General features: G+C 43.6%; 15 non-coding genes across 15 annotated transcripts; 12 read left to right on the top strand and 3 right to left on the bottom strand.

The window, feature by feature from the left end:
• Window positions 1-1008: 1008 nt before the first annotated feature.
• TRNAA-AGC (transfer RNA alanine (anticodon AGC)) lies at window positions 1009-1080 on the top strand. Its single transcript has one exon. It is a non-coding gene; the product is annotated as a tRNA-Ala (tRNA).
• A 786-nt stretch (window positions 1081-1866) lies between these two features.
• Window positions 1867-1952, top strand: TRNAY-GUA (transfer RNA tyrosine (anticodon GUA)). Its single transcript is given in 2 exon segments — window positions 1867-1903; window positions 1917-1952. It is a non-coding gene; the product is annotated as a tRNA-Tyr (tRNA).
• A 1192-nt stretch (window positions 1953-3144) lies between these two features.
• On the top strand, window positions 3145-3216 carry TRNAA-AGC (transfer RNA alanine (anticodon AGC)). The gene has a single exon. It is a non-coding gene; the product is annotated as a tRNA-Ala (tRNA).
• A 785-nt stretch (window positions 3217-4001) lies between these two features.
• Window positions 4002-4087, top strand: TRNAY-GUA (transfer RNA tyrosine (anticodon GUA)). Its single transcript is given in 2 exon segments — window positions 4002-4038; window positions 4052-4087. It is a non-coding gene; the product is annotated as a tRNA-Tyr (tRNA).
• Window positions 4088-4532: 445 nt separating this feature from the next.
• On the bottom strand, window positions 4533-4605 carry TRNAM-CAU (transfer RNA methionine (anticodon CAU)). The gene has a single exon. It is a non-coding gene; the product is annotated as a tRNA-Met (tRNA).
• A 674-nt stretch (window positions 4606-5279) lies between these two features.
• On the top strand, window positions 5280-5351 carry TRNAA-AGC (transfer RNA alanine (anticodon AGC)). The gene has a single exon. It is a non-coding gene; the product is annotated as a tRNA-Ala (tRNA).
• A 785-nt stretch (window positions 5352-6136) lies between these two features.
• TRNAY-GUA (transfer RNA tyrosine (anticodon GUA)) lies at window positions 6137-6222 on the top strand. Its single transcript is given in 2 exon segments — window positions 6137-6173; window positions 6187-6222. It is a non-coding gene; the product is annotated as a tRNA-Tyr (tRNA).
• Window positions 6223-6667: 445 nt separating this feature from the next.
• TRNAM-CAU (transfer RNA methionine (anticodon CAU)) lies at window positions 6668-6740 on the bottom strand. Its single transcript has one exon. It is a non-coding gene; the product is annotated as a tRNA-Met (tRNA).
• A 674-nt stretch (window positions 6741-7414) lies between these two features.
• On the top strand, window positions 7415-7486 carry TRNAA-AGC (transfer RNA alanine (anticodon AGC)). The gene has a single exon. It is a non-coding gene; the product is annotated as a tRNA-Ala (tRNA).
• A 786-nt stretch (window positions 7487-8272) lies between these two features.
• On the top strand, window positions 8273-8358 carry TRNAY-GUA (transfer RNA tyrosine (anticodon GUA)). The gene is given in 2 exon segments: window positions 8273-8309; window positions 8323-8358. It is a non-coding gene; the product is annotated as a tRNA-Tyr (tRNA).
• A 1192-nt stretch (window positions 8359-9550) lies between these two features.
• TRNAA-AGC (transfer RNA alanine (anticodon AGC)) lies at window positions 9551-9622 on the top strand. The gene has a single exon. It is a non-coding gene; the product is annotated as a tRNA-Ala (tRNA).
• A 785-nt stretch (window positions 9623-10407) lies between these two features.
• On the top strand, window positions 10408-10493 carry TRNAY-GUA (transfer RNA tyrosine (anticodon GUA)). Its single transcript is given in 2 exon segments — window positions 10408-10444; window positions 10458-10493. It is a non-coding gene; the product is annotated as a tRNA-Tyr (tRNA).
• Window positions 10494-10938: 445 nt separating this feature from the next.
• Window positions 10939-11011, bottom strand: TRNAM-CAU (transfer RNA methionine (anticodon CAU)). The gene has a single exon. It is a non-coding gene; the product is annotated as a tRNA-Met (tRNA).
• Window positions 11012-11685: 674 nt separating this feature from the next.
• On the top strand, window positions 11686-11757 carry TRNAA-AGC (transfer RNA alanine (anticodon AGC)). Its single transcript has one exon. It is a non-coding gene; the product is annotated as a tRNA-Ala (tRNA).
• A 786-nt stretch (window positions 11758-12543) lies between these two features.
• TRNAY-GUA (transfer RNA tyrosine (anticodon GUA)) lies at window positions 12544-12629 on the top strand. The gene is given in 2 exon segments: window positions 12544-12580; window positions 12594-12629. It is a non-coding gene; the product is annotated as a tRNA-Tyr (tRNA).
• The last annotated feature ends 879 nt before the right edge of the window (window positions 12630-13508 follow it).

The raw sequence follows: 13508 nt of genomic DNA, 5'->3' as shown, positions 1-13508 counted from the left end.
GACCTGCAGATCAGAATTCATTCCAAAGCCTTGACTAAATATATGAAGGCACTTGGAAGACTTCCAGTTTCATTGTACCAAGGTAGATGTTTCGGCAGCCGAACCAGCTAAAACTCACCTACAATGAGTGGCCATGGATATGAAAGAGGGAATCTACAAAGACACCAACTCCTTAAAACTGAGCAAGATGCAATGTGGAGGAATAGTTTACAGATTTGGAGAAAATCTGAGATGTTTCTCTTGACAAAAGAAACACTGCAATGCCCTCACTGAGGATGGAACTCAGGACCTTCAGATTATGAGACTGACGCGCTGCCTACTGCGCTAAGAAGGCTGCTTGAAACCGCTAACAAATGCGTCTACACACCATGAAGAGGGAAGGTAGCAAAAATGCTGTTCTCATGTTGGAATATCAATACACTTCGGTTGCCTCGCTGGATTAAAATCGTCTGCAGTTATAATGGTCAGAAGACTGCTCTTTCCCAGTGCTTAAACCCACACCCCATACATTTAGCCATGCAAAAGAAATCAGGGCATACCATTCACCTCTCTAAGAAAGATCGTGCCATTTTTTCCTCCACATAACTGAGAATGAAATGGACTAAAACCCAGAATTAACATGCCGCCCCTAGCCGTAGATGCATCTAGATCTCAACACTGTACATGCTAATGTAACATAGCTGTGTGTCCTGCAAAAAGAGCAGGGGTACCTTAAGTCATCTCACAAGATGTGGAAACAGCACTCAACCATATCCTTCTTTGATGTATCCTGAACCAGTTGCCTTGAATACTCTGGCTTTTTTCGATTGCATCTAGCTGTTGTGTGTGGGGAATTATTCATTCTAGAGTCAACCTTATTCCATAAAAAACGGTGCTAGAAAATCCAGCTGTAAATCATATGGAATTCCACACCTGACGCTTCCCATTCCAGTGTCATATGTGGTGAATGTACATTCAATAGAATTCCAGGTTTCCATGCGTGGAGCAAGGTCTCCCTCTACAGGATGTGGGGATGTAGCTCAGTGGTAGAGCGCATGCTTAGCATGTATGAGGCCCCGGGTTCAATCCCCGGCATCTCCAGCTTTTCGCCATGCTAATCTTGCCTTTTGACAGATAGCTAGGCTGGCATCATGAGTAAGGAAGTGAGATGTCATGCAGCTGGTGCCAGAACCCCACTTTCTTCGCCTTGCAAAACCTTTTGAAATGGGGCTATCTCATTTCCCGTGTTTATAGAAAAAAATAATCTTGCTTCCATAAGAAACCAAAGTGGTGATTTATCTTGGCATTCTTAGTATAGAAAACGGGCACAGCTGTCTTGGTCATTTATTTGAATTCTTCCTCTAAACCAGAGACTCTTACCAGAAGGTTTAAGAAAAACAGAATGTTTTCTTCATCCTAATCCCTTCTGAATGGTCCATTAATCTACTGGTTTTGCTTTTCCAGTTCCTTTCATAGAAGCATTAAAAATGCATGTTCTTCATGCTCCGTACGGAGTAATGACTCTCCTAACTTTCTGTCCTTTCCTTCATGTTCCCATGCTGTCATCCTTTTGCCAGAAATGCTTCCAAAGGGCTGTGGATTCCTCGGCCCCATGCCCTTTCAGGAAAACTCCTTTCTGTAGGATTTCTAATTCTAGGTCCCCTGCTTTCCTTCACGCCAGCACAGCACATTCAGGTAGGTAAGCAGTCCCCCTTTATGGTGATAAGATGTAGCTGAGAATGCACTCTAGGAAGTGGCAATTTGTAGAGCAAGCTGCAGGTCATATTCATGATTTTCAAGATTAGACTGCAGTACTCCCACCCCACTCCCGCCGCAACCATTATTGAAAGAAAGATGAATGCAGCATGGAAAGCTGTACTGCCTAATCCTCCGATAGCTCAGTTGGGAGAGCGGAGGACTGTAGTGGAGAAACAGAAATCCTTAGGTCGCTGGTTCAAATCCGGCTCGGAGGAGTTTCCCCTTTTTTGTTTTCCATAGCTGCTTTCTCTCTTGTTAAAACATTATGTGCCCCTCTGATTGAGAAACATTTCCCTAGCTCCAAATAAATGCTAGGACAGAAGGGTAGACTTCTTCTGCTTTCCAATGAAATTGACCACATAGTCATTTCTGAGGGATGTTGGAAGAGAAATAAACAAGGACCTGCAGATCAGAATTCATTCCAAAGCCTTGACTAAATATATGAAGGCACTTGGAAGACTTCCAGTTTCATTGTACCAAGGTAGATGTTTCGGCAGCCGAACCAGCTAAAACTCACCTACAATGAGTGGCCATGGATATGAAAGAGGGAATCTACAAAGACACCAACTCCTTAAAACTGAGCAAGATGCAATGTGGAGGAATAGTTTACAGATTTGGAGAAAATCTGAGATGTTTCTCTTGACAAAAGAAACACTGCAATGCCCTCACTGAGGATCGAACTCAGGACCTTCAGATTATGAGACTGACGCGCTGCCTACTGCGCTAAGAAGGCTGCTTGAAACCGCTAACAAATGCGTCTACACACCATGAAGAGGGAAGGTAGCAAAAATGCTGTTCTCATGTTGGAATATCAATACACTTCGGTTGCCTCGCTGGATTAAAATCGTCTGCAGTTATAATGGTCAGAAGACTGCTCTTTCCCAGTGCTTAAACCCACACCCCATACATTTAGCCATGCAAAAGAAATCAGGGCATACCATTCACCTCTCTAAGAAAGATCGTGCCATTTTTTCCTCCACATAACTGAGAATGAAATGGACTAAAACCCAGAATTAACATGCCGCCCCTAGCCGTAGATGCATCTAGATCTCAACACTGTACATGCTAATGTAACATAGCTGTGTGTCCTGCAAAAAGAGCAGGGGTACCTTAAGTCATCTCACAAGATGTGGAAACAGCACTCAACCATATCCTTCTTTGATGTATCCTGAACCAGTTGCCTTGAATACTCTGGCTTTTTTCGATTGCATCTAGCTGTTGTGTGTGGGGAATTATTCATTCTAGAGTCAACCTTATTCCATAAAAAACGGTGCTAGAAAATCCAGCTGTAAATCATATGGAATTCCACACCTGACGCTTCCCATTCCAGTGTCATATGTGGTGAATGTACATTCAATAGAATTCCAGGTTTCCATGCGTGGAGCAAGGTCTCCCTCTACAGGATGTGGTGATGTAGCTCAGTGGTAGAGCGCATGCTTAGCATGTATGAGGCCCCGGGTTCAATCCCCGGCATCTCCAGCTTTTCGCCATGCTAATCTTGCCTTTTGACAGATAGCTAGGCTGGCATCATGAGTAAGGAAGTGAGATGTCATGCAGCTGGTGCCAGAACCCCACTTTCTTCGCCTTGCAAAACCTTTTGAAATGGGGCTATCTCATTTCCCGTGTTTATAGAAAAAAATAATCTTGCTTCCATAAGAAACCAAAGTGGTGATTTATCTTGGCATTCTTAGTACGAAAACGGGCACAGCTGTCTTGGTCATTTATTTGAATTCTTCCTCTAAACCAGAGACTCTTACCAGAAGGTTTAAGAAAAACAGAATGTTTTCTTCATCCTAATCCCTTCTGAATGGTCCATTAATCTACTGGTTTTGCTTTTCCAGTTCCTTTCATAGAAGCATTAAAAATGCATGTTCTTCATGCTCCGTACGGAGTAATGACTCTCCTAACTTTCTGTCCTTTCCTTCATGTTCCCATGCTGTCATCCTTTTGCCAGAAATGCTTCCAAAGGGCTGTGGATTCCTCGGCCCCATGCCCTTTCAGGAAAACTCCTTTCTGTAGGATTTCTAATTCTAGGTCCCCTGCTTTCCTTCACGCCAGCACAGCACATTCAGGTAGGTAAGCAGTCCCCCTTTATGGTGATAAGATGTAGCTGAGAATGCACTCTAGGAAGTGGCAATTTGTAGAGCAAGCTGCAGGTCATATTCATGATTTTCAAGATTAGACTGCAGTACTCCCACCCCACTCCCGCCGCAACCATTATTGAAAGAAAGATGAATGCAGCATGGAAAGCTGCACTGCCCAATCCTCCGATAGCTCAGTTGGGAGAGCGGAGGACTGTAGTGGAGAAACAGAAATCCTTAGGTCGCTGGTTCAAATCCGGCTCGGAGGAGTTTCCCCTTTTTTGTTTTCCATAGCTGCTTTCTCTCTTGTTAAAACATTATGTGCCCCTCTGATTGAGAAACATTTCCCTAGCTCCAAATAAATGCTAGGACAGAAGGGTAGACTTCTTCTGCTTTCCAATGAAATTGACCACATAGTCATTTCTGAGGGATGTTGGAAGAGAAATAAACAAGGACCTGCAGATCAGAATTCATTCCAAAGCCTTGACTAAATATATGAAGGCACTTGGAAGACTTCCAGTTTCATTGTACCAAGGTAGATGTTTCGGCAGCCGAACCAGCTAAAACTCACCTACAATGAGTGGCCATGGATATGAAAGAGGGAATCTACAAAGACACCAACTCCTTAAAACTGAGCAAGATGCAATGTGGAGGAATAGTTTACAGATTTGGAGAAAATCTGAGATGTTTCTCTTGACAAAAGAAACACTGCAATGCCCTCTCTGAGGATCGAACTCAGGACCTTCAGATTATGAGACTGACGCGCTGCCTACTGCGCTAAGAAGGCTGCTTGAAACCACTAACAAATGCGTCTACACACCATGAAGAGGGAAGGTAGCAAAAATGCTGTTCTCATGTTGGAATATCAATACACTTCGGTTGCCTCGCTGGATTAAAATCGTCTGCAGTTATAATGGTCAGAAGACTGCTCTTTCCCAGTGCTTAAACCCACACCCCATACATTTAGCCATGCAAAAGAAATCAGGGCATACCATTCACCTCTCTAAGAAAGATCGTGCCATTTTTTCCTCCACATAACTGAGAATGAAATGGACTAAAACCCAGAATTAACATGCCGCCCCTAGCCGTAGATGCATCTAGATCTCAACACTGTACATGCTAATGTAACATAGCTGTGTGTCCTGCAAAAAGAGCAGGGGTACCTTAAGTCATCTCACAAGATGTGGAAACAGCACTCAACCATATCCTTCTTTGATGTATCCTGAACCAGTTGCCTTGAATACTCTGGCTTTTTTCGATTGCATCTAGCTGTTGTGTGTGGGGAATTATTCATTCTAGAGTCAACCTTATTCCATAAAAAACGGTGCTAGAAAATCCAGCTGTAAATCATATGGAATTCCACACCTGACGCTTCCCATTCCAGTGTCATATGTGGTGAATGTACATTCAATAGAATTCCAGGTTTCCATGCGTGGAGCAAGGTCTCCCTCTACAGGATGTGGGGATGTAGCTCAGTGGTAGAGCGCATGCTTAGCATGTATGAGGCCCCGGGTTCAATCCCCGGCATCTCCAGCTTTTCGCCATGCTAATCTTGCCTTTTGACAGATAGCTAGGCTGGCATCATGAGTAAGGAAGTGAGATGTCATGCAGCTGGTGCCAGAACCCCACTTTCTTCGCCTTGCAAAACCTTTTGAAATGGGGCTATCTCATTTCCCGTGTTTATAGAAAAAAATAATCTTGCTTCCATAAGAAACCAAAGTGGTGATTTATCTTGGCATTCTTAGTACGAAAACGGGCACAGCTGTCTTGGTCATTTATTTGAATTCTTCCTCTAAACCAGAGACTCTTACCAGAAGGTTTAAGAAAAACAGAATGTTTTCTTCATCCTAATCCCTTCTGAATGGTCCATTAATCTACTGGTTTTGCTTTTCCAGTTCCTTTCATAGAAGCATTAAAAATGCATGTTCTTCATGCTCCGTACGGAGTAATGACTCTCCTAACTTTCTGTCCTTTCCTTCATGTTCCCATGCTGTCATCCTTTTGCCAGAAATGCTTCCAAAGGGCTGTGGATTCCTCGGCCCCATGCCCTTTCAGGAAAACTCCTTTCTGTAGGATTTCTAATTCTAGGTCCCCTGCTTTCCTTCACGCCAGCACAGCACATTCAGGTAGGTAAGCAGTCCCCCTTTATGGTGATAAGATGTAGCTGAGAATGCACTCTAGGAAGTGGCAATTTGTAGAGCAAGCTGCAGGTCATATTCATGATTTTCAAGATTAGACTGCAGTACTCCCACCCCACTCCCGCCGCAACCATTATTGAAAGAAAGATGAATGCAGCATGGAAAGCTGCACTGCCCAATCCTCCGATAGCTCAGTTGGGAGAGCGGAGGACTGTAGTGGAGAAACAGAAATCCTTAGGTCGCTGGTTCAAATCCGGCTCGGAGGAGTTTCCCCTTTTTTGTTTTCCATAGCTGCTTTCTCTCTTGTTAAAACATTATGTGCCCCTCTGATTGAGAAACATTTCCCTAGCTCCAAATAAATGCTAGGACAGAAGGGTAGACTTCTTCTGCTTTCCAATGAAATTGACCACATAGTCATTTCTGAGGGATGTTGGAAGAGAAATAAACAAGGACCTGCAGATCAGAATTCATTCCAAAGCCTTGACTAAATATATGAAGGCACTTGGAAGACTTCCAGTTTCATTGTACCAAGGTAGATGTTTCGGCAGCCGAACCAGCTAAAACTCACCTACAATGAGTGGCCATGGATATGAAAGAGGGAATCTACAAAGACACCAACTCCTTAAAACTGAGCAAGATGCAATGTGGAGGAATAGTTTACAGATTTGGAGAAAATCTGAGATGTTTCTCTTGACAAAAGAAACACTGCAATGCCCTCTCTGAGGATCGAACTCAGGACCTTCAGATTATGAGACTGACGCGCTGCCTACTGCGCTAAGAAGGCTGCTTGAAACCACTAACAAATGCGTCTACACACCATGAAGAGGGAAGGTAGCAAAAATGCTGTTCTCATGTTGGAATATCAATACACTTCGGTTGCCTCGCTGGATTAAAATCGTCTGCAGTTATAATGGTCAGAAGACTGCTCTTTCCCAGTGCTTAAACCCACACCCCATACATTTAGCCATGCAAAAGAAATCAGGGCATACCATTCACCTCTCTAAGAAAGATCGTGCCATTTTTTCCTCCACATAACTGAGAATGAAATGGACTAAAACCCAGAATTAACATGCCGCCCCTAGCCGTAGATGCATCTAGATCTCAACACTGTACATGCTAATGTAACATAGCTGTGTGTCCTGCAAAAAGAGCAGGGGTACCTTAAGTCATCTCACAAGATGTGGAAACAGCACTCAACCATATCCTTCTTTGATGTATCCTGAACCAGTTGCCTTGAATACTCTGGCTTTTTTCGATTGCATCTAGCTGTTGTGTGTGGGGAATTATTCATTCTAGAGTCAACCTTATTCCATAAAAAACGGTGCTAGAAAATCCAGCTGTAAATCATATGGAATTCCACACCTGACGCTTCCCATTCCAGTGTCATATGTGGTGAATGTACATTCAATAGAATTCCAGGTTTCCATGCGTGGAGCAAGGTCTCCCTCTACAGGATGTGGGGATGTAGCTCAGTGGTAGAGCGCATGCTTAGCATGTATGAGGCCCCGGGTTCAATCCCCGGCATCTCCAGCTTTTCGCCATGCTAATCTTGCCTTTTGACAGATAGCTAGGCTGGCATCATGAGTAAGGAAGTGAGATGTCATGCAGCTGGTGCCAGAACCCCACTTTCTTCGCCTTGCAAAACCTTTTGAAATGGGGCTATCTCATTTCCCGTGTTTATAGAAAAAAATAATCTTGCTTCCATAAGAAACCAAAGTGGTGATTTATCTTGGCATTCTTAGTATAGAAAACGGGCACAGCTGTCTTGGTCATTTATTTGAATTCTTCCTCTAAACCAGAGACTCTTACCAGAAGGTTTAAGAAAAACAGAATGTTTTCTTCATCCTAATCCCTTCTGAATGGTCCATTAATCTACTGGTTTTGCTTTTCCAGTTCCTTTCATAGAAGCATTAAAAATGCATGTTCTTCATGCTCCGTACGGAGTAATGACTCTCCTAACTTTCTGTCCTTTCCTTCATGTTCCCATGCTGTCATCCTTTTGCCAGAAATGCTTCCAAAGGGCTGTGGATTCCTCGGCCCCATGCCCTTTCAGGAAAACTCCTTTCTGTAGGATTTCTAATTCTAGGTCCCCTGCTTTCCTTCACGCCAGCACAGCACATTCAGGTAGGTAAGCAGTCCCCCTTTATGGTGATAAGATGTAGCTGAGAATGCACTCTAGGAAGTGGCAATTTGTAGAGCAAGCTGCAGGTCATATTCATGATTTTCAAGATTAGACTGCAGTACTCCCACCCCACTCCCGCCGCAACCATTATTGAAAGAAAGATGAATGCAGCATGGAAAGCTGTACTGCCTAATCCTCCGATAGCTCAGTTGGGAGAGCGGAGGACTGTAGTGGAGAAACAGAAATCCTTAGGTCGCTGGTTCAAATCCGGCTCGGAGGAGTTTCCCCTTTTTTGTTTTCCATAGCTGCTTTCTCTCTTGTTAAAACATTATGTGCCCCTCTGATTGAGAAACATTTCCCTAGCTCCAAATAAATGCTAGGACAGAAGGGTAGACTTCTTCTGCTTTCCAATGAAATTGACCACATAGTCATTTCTGAGGGATGTTGGAAGAGAAATAAACAAGGACCTGCAGATCAGAATTCATTCCAAAGCCTTGACTAAATATATGAAGGCACTTGGAAGACTTCCAGTTTCATTGTACCAAGGTAGATGTTTCGGCAGCCGAACCAGCTAAAACTCACCTACAATGAGTGGCCATGGATATGAAAGAGGGAATCTACAAAGACACCAACTCCTTAAAACTGAGCAAGATGCAATGTGGAGGAATAGTTTACAGATTTGGAGAAAATCTGAGATGTTTCTCTTGACAAAAGAAACACTGCAATGCCCTCACTGAGGATCGAACTCAGGACCTTCAGATTATGAGACTGACGCGCTGCCTACTGCGCTAAGAAGGCTGCTTGAAACCGCTAACAAATGCGTCTACACACCATGAAGAGGGAAGGTAGCAAAAATGCTGTTCTCATGTTGGAATATCAATACACTTCGGTTGCCTCGCTGGATTAAAATCGTCTGCAGTTATAATGGTCAGAAGACTGCTCTTTCCCAGTGCTTAAACCCACACCCCATACATTTAGCCATGCAAAAGAAATCAGGGCATACCATTCACCTCTCTAAGAAAGATCGTGCCATTTTTTCCTCCACATAACTGAGAATGAAATGGACTAAAACCCAGAATTAACATGCCGCCCCTAGCCGTAGATGCATCTAGATCTCAACACTGTACATGCTAATGTAACATAGCTGTGTGTCCTGCAAAAAGAGCAGGGGTACCTTAAGTCATCTCACAAGATGTGGAAACAGCACTCAACCATATCCTTCTTTGATGTATCCTGAACCAGTTGCCTTGAATACTCTGGCTTTTTTCGATTGCATCTAGCTGTTGTGTGTGGGGAATTATTCATTCTAGAGTCAACCTTATTCCATAAAAAACGGTGCTAGAAAATCCAGCTGTAAATCATATGGAATTCCACACCTGACGCTTCCCATTCCAGTGTCATATGTGGTGAATGTACATTCAATAGAATTCCAGGTTTCCATGCGTGGAGCAAGGTCTCCCTCTACAGGATGTGGTGATGTAGCTCAGTGGTAGAGCGCATGCTTAGCATGTATGAGGCCCCGGGTTCAATCCCCGGCATCTCCAGCTTTTCGCCATGCTAATCTTGCCTTTTGACAGATAGCTAGGCTGGCATCATGAGTAAGGAAGTGAGATGTCATGCAGCTGGTGCCAGAACCCCACTTTCTTCGCCTTGCAAAACCTTTTGAAATGGGGCTATCTCATTTCCCGTGTTTATAGAAAAAAATAATCTTGCTTCCATAAGAAACCAAAGTGGTGATTTATCTTGGCATTCTTAGTACGAAAACGGGCACAGCTGTCTTGGTCATTTATTTGAATTCTTCCTCTAAACCAGAGACTCTTACCAGAAGGTTTAAGAAAAACAGAATGTTTTCTTCATCCTAATCCCTTCTGAATGGTCCATTAATCTACTGGTTTTGCTTTTCCAGTTCCTTTCATAGAAGCATTAAAAATGCATGTTCTTCATGCTCCGTACGGAGTAATGACTCTCCTAACTTTCTGTCCTTTCCTTCATGTTCCCATGCTGTCATCCTTTTGCCAGAAATGCTTCCAAAGGGCTGTGGATTCCTCGGCCCCATGCCCTTTCAGGAAAACTCCTTTCTGTAGGATTTCTAATTCTAGGTCCCCTGCTTTCCTTCACGCCAGCACAGCACATTCAGGTAGGTAAGCAGTCCCCCTTTATGGTGATAAGATGTAGCTGAGAATGCACTCTAGGAAGTGGCAATTTGTAGAGCAAGCTGCAGGTCATATTCATGATTTTCAAGATTAGACTGCAGTACTCCCACCCCACTCCCGCCGCAACCATTATTGAAAGAAAGATGAATGCAGCATGGAAAGCTGCACTGCCCAATCCTCCGATAGCTCAGTTGGGAGAGCGGAGGACTGTAGTGGAGAAACAGAAATCCTTAGGTCGCTGGTTCAAATCCGGCTCGGAGGAGTTTCCCCTTTTTTGTTTTCCATAGCTGCTTTCTCTCTTGTTAAAACATTATGTGCCCCTCTGATTGAGAAACATTTCCCTAGCTCCAAATAAATGCTAGGACAGAAGGGTAGACTTCTTCTGCTTTCCAATGAAATTGACCACATAGTCATTTCTGAGGGATGTTGGAAGAGAAATAAACAAGGACCTGCAGATCAGAATTCATTCCAAAGCCTTGACTAAATATATGAAGGCACTTGGAAGACTTCCAGTTTCATTGTACCAAGGTAGATGTTTCGGCAGCCGAACCAGCTAAAACTCACCTACAATGAGTGGCCATGGATATGAAAGAGGGAATCTACAAAGACACCAACTCCTTAAAACTGAGCAAGATGCAATGTGGAGGAATAGTTTACAGATTTGGAGAAAATCTGAGATGTTTCTCTTGACAAAAGAAACACTGCAATGCCCTCTCTGAGGATCGAACTCAGGACCTTCAGATTATGAGACTGACGCGCTGCCTACTGCGCTAAGAAGGCTGCTTGAAACCACTAACAAATGCGTCTACACACCATGAAGAGGGAAGGTAGCAAAAATGCTGTTCTCATGTTGGAATATCAATACACTTCGGTTGCCTCGCTGGATTAAAATCGTCTGCAGTTATAATGGTCAGAAGACTGCTCTTTCCCAGTGCTTAAACCCACACCCCATACATTTAGCCATGCAAAAGAAATCAGGGCATACCATTCACCTCTCTAAGAAAGATCGTGCCATTTTTTCCTCCACATAACTGAGAATGAAATGGACTAAAACCCAGAATTAACATGCCGCCCCTAGCCGTAGATGCATCTAGATCTCAACACTGTACATGCTAATGTAACATAGCTGTGTGTCCTGCAAAAAGAGCAGGGGTACCTTAAGTCATCTCACAAGATGTGGAAACAGCACTCAACCATATCCTTCTTTGATGTATCCTGAACCAGTTGCCTTGAATACTCTGGCTTTTTTCGATTGCATCTAGCTGTTGTGTGTGGGGAATTATTCATTCTAGAGTCAACCTTATTCCATAAAAAACGGTGCTAGAAAATCCAGCTGTAAATCATATGGAATTCCACACCTGACGCTTCCCATTCCAGTGTCATATGTGGTGAATGTACATTCAATAGAATTCCAGGTTTCCATGCGTGGAGCAAGGTCTCCCTCTACAGGATGTGGGGATGTAGCTCAGTGGTAGAGCGCATGCTTAGCATGTATGAGGCCCCGGGTTCAATCCCCGGCATCTCCAGCTTTTCGCCATGCTAATCTTGCCTTTTGACAGATAGCTAGGCTGGCATCATGAGTAAGGAAGTGAGATGTCATGCAGCTGGTGCCAGAACCCCACTTTCTTCGCCTTGCAAAACCTTTTGAAATGGGGCTATCTCATTTCCCGTGTTTATAGAAAAAAATAATCTTGCTTCCATAAGAAACCAAAGTGGTGATTTATCTTGGCATTCTTAGTATAGAAAACGGGCACAGCTGTCTTGGTCATTTATTTGAATTCTTCCTCTAAACCAGAGACTCTTACCAGAAGGTTTAAGAAAAACAGAATGTTTTCTTCATCCTAATCCCTTCTGAATGGTCCATTAATCTACTGGTTTTGCTTTTCCAGTTCCTTTCACAGAAGCATTAAAAATGCATGTTCTTCATGCTCCGTACGGAGTAATGACTCTCCTAACTTTCTGTCCTTTCCTTCATGTTCCCATGCTGTCATCCTTTTGCCAGAAATGCTTCCAAAGGGCTGTGGATTCCTCGGCCCCATGCCCTTTCAGGAAAACTCCTTTCTGTAGGATTTCTAATTCTAGGTCCCCTGCTTTCCTTCACGCCAGCACAGCACATTCAGGTAGGTAAGCAGTCCCCCTTTATGGTGATAAGATGTAGCTGAGAATGCACTCTAGGAAGTGGCAATTTGTAGAGCAAGCTGCAGGTCATATTCATGATTTTCAAGATTAGACTGCAGTACTCCCACCCCACTCCCGCCGCAACCATTATTGAAAGAAAGATGAATGCAGCATGGAAAGCTGTACTGCCTAATCCTCCGATAGCTCAGTTGGGAGAGCGGAGGACTGTAGTGGAGAAACAGAAATCCTTAGGTCGCTGGTTCAAATCCGGCTCGGAGGAGTTTCCCCTTTTTTGTTTTCCATAGCTGCTTTCTCTCTTGTTAAAACATTATGTGCCCCTCTGATTGAGAAACATTTCCCTAGCTCCAAATAAATGCTAGGACAGAAGGGTAGACTTCTTCTGCTTTCCAATGAAATTGACCACATAGTCATTTCTGAGGGATGTTGGAAGAGAAATAAACAAGGACCTGCAGATCAGAATTCATTCCAAAGCCTTGACTAAATATATGAAGGCACTTGGAAGACTTCCAGTTTCATTGTACCAAGGTAGATGTTTCGGCAGCCGAACCAGCTAAAACTCACCTACAATGAGTGGCCATGGATATGAAAGAGGGAATCTACAAAGACACCAACTCCTTAAAACTGAGCAAGATGCAATGTGGAGGAATAGTTTAGAGATTTGGAGAAAATCTGAGATGTTTCTCTTGACAAAAGAAACACTGCAATGCCCTCACTGAGGATCGAACTCAGGACCTTCAGATTATGAGACTGACGCGCTGCCTACTGCGCTAAGAAGGCTGCTTGAAACCGCTAACAAATGCGTCTACACACCATGAAGAGGGAAGGTAGCAAAAATGCTGTTCTCATGTTGGAATATCAATACACTTCGGTTGCCTCGCTGGATTAAAATCGTCTGCAGTTATAATGGTCAGAAGACTGCTCTTTCCCAGTGCTTAAACCCACACCCCATACATTTAGCCATGCAAAAGAAATCAGGGCATACCATTCACCTCTCTAAGAAAGATCGTGCCATTTTTTCCTCCACATAACTGAGAATGAAATGGACTAAAACCCAGAATTAACATGCCGCCCCTAGCCGTAGATGCATCTAGATCTCAACACTGTACATGCTAATGTAACATAGCTGTGTGTCCTGCAA

Source organism: Pleurodeles waltl, unplaced genomic scaffold, assembly GCF_031143425.1.
Source record: "Pleurodeles waltl isolate 20211129_DDA unplaced genomic scaffold, aPleWal1.hap1.20221129 scaffold_107, whole genome shotgun sequence".
In the NCBI taxonomy this organism is placed as follows: domain Eukaryota; kingdom Metazoa; phylum Chordata; class Amphibia; order Caudata; family Salamandridae; genus Pleurodeles; species Pleurodeles waltl.
Note: the sequence above shows the minus strand (reverse complement) of the source record. Positions and strands in the feature narration are given on the sequence as shown.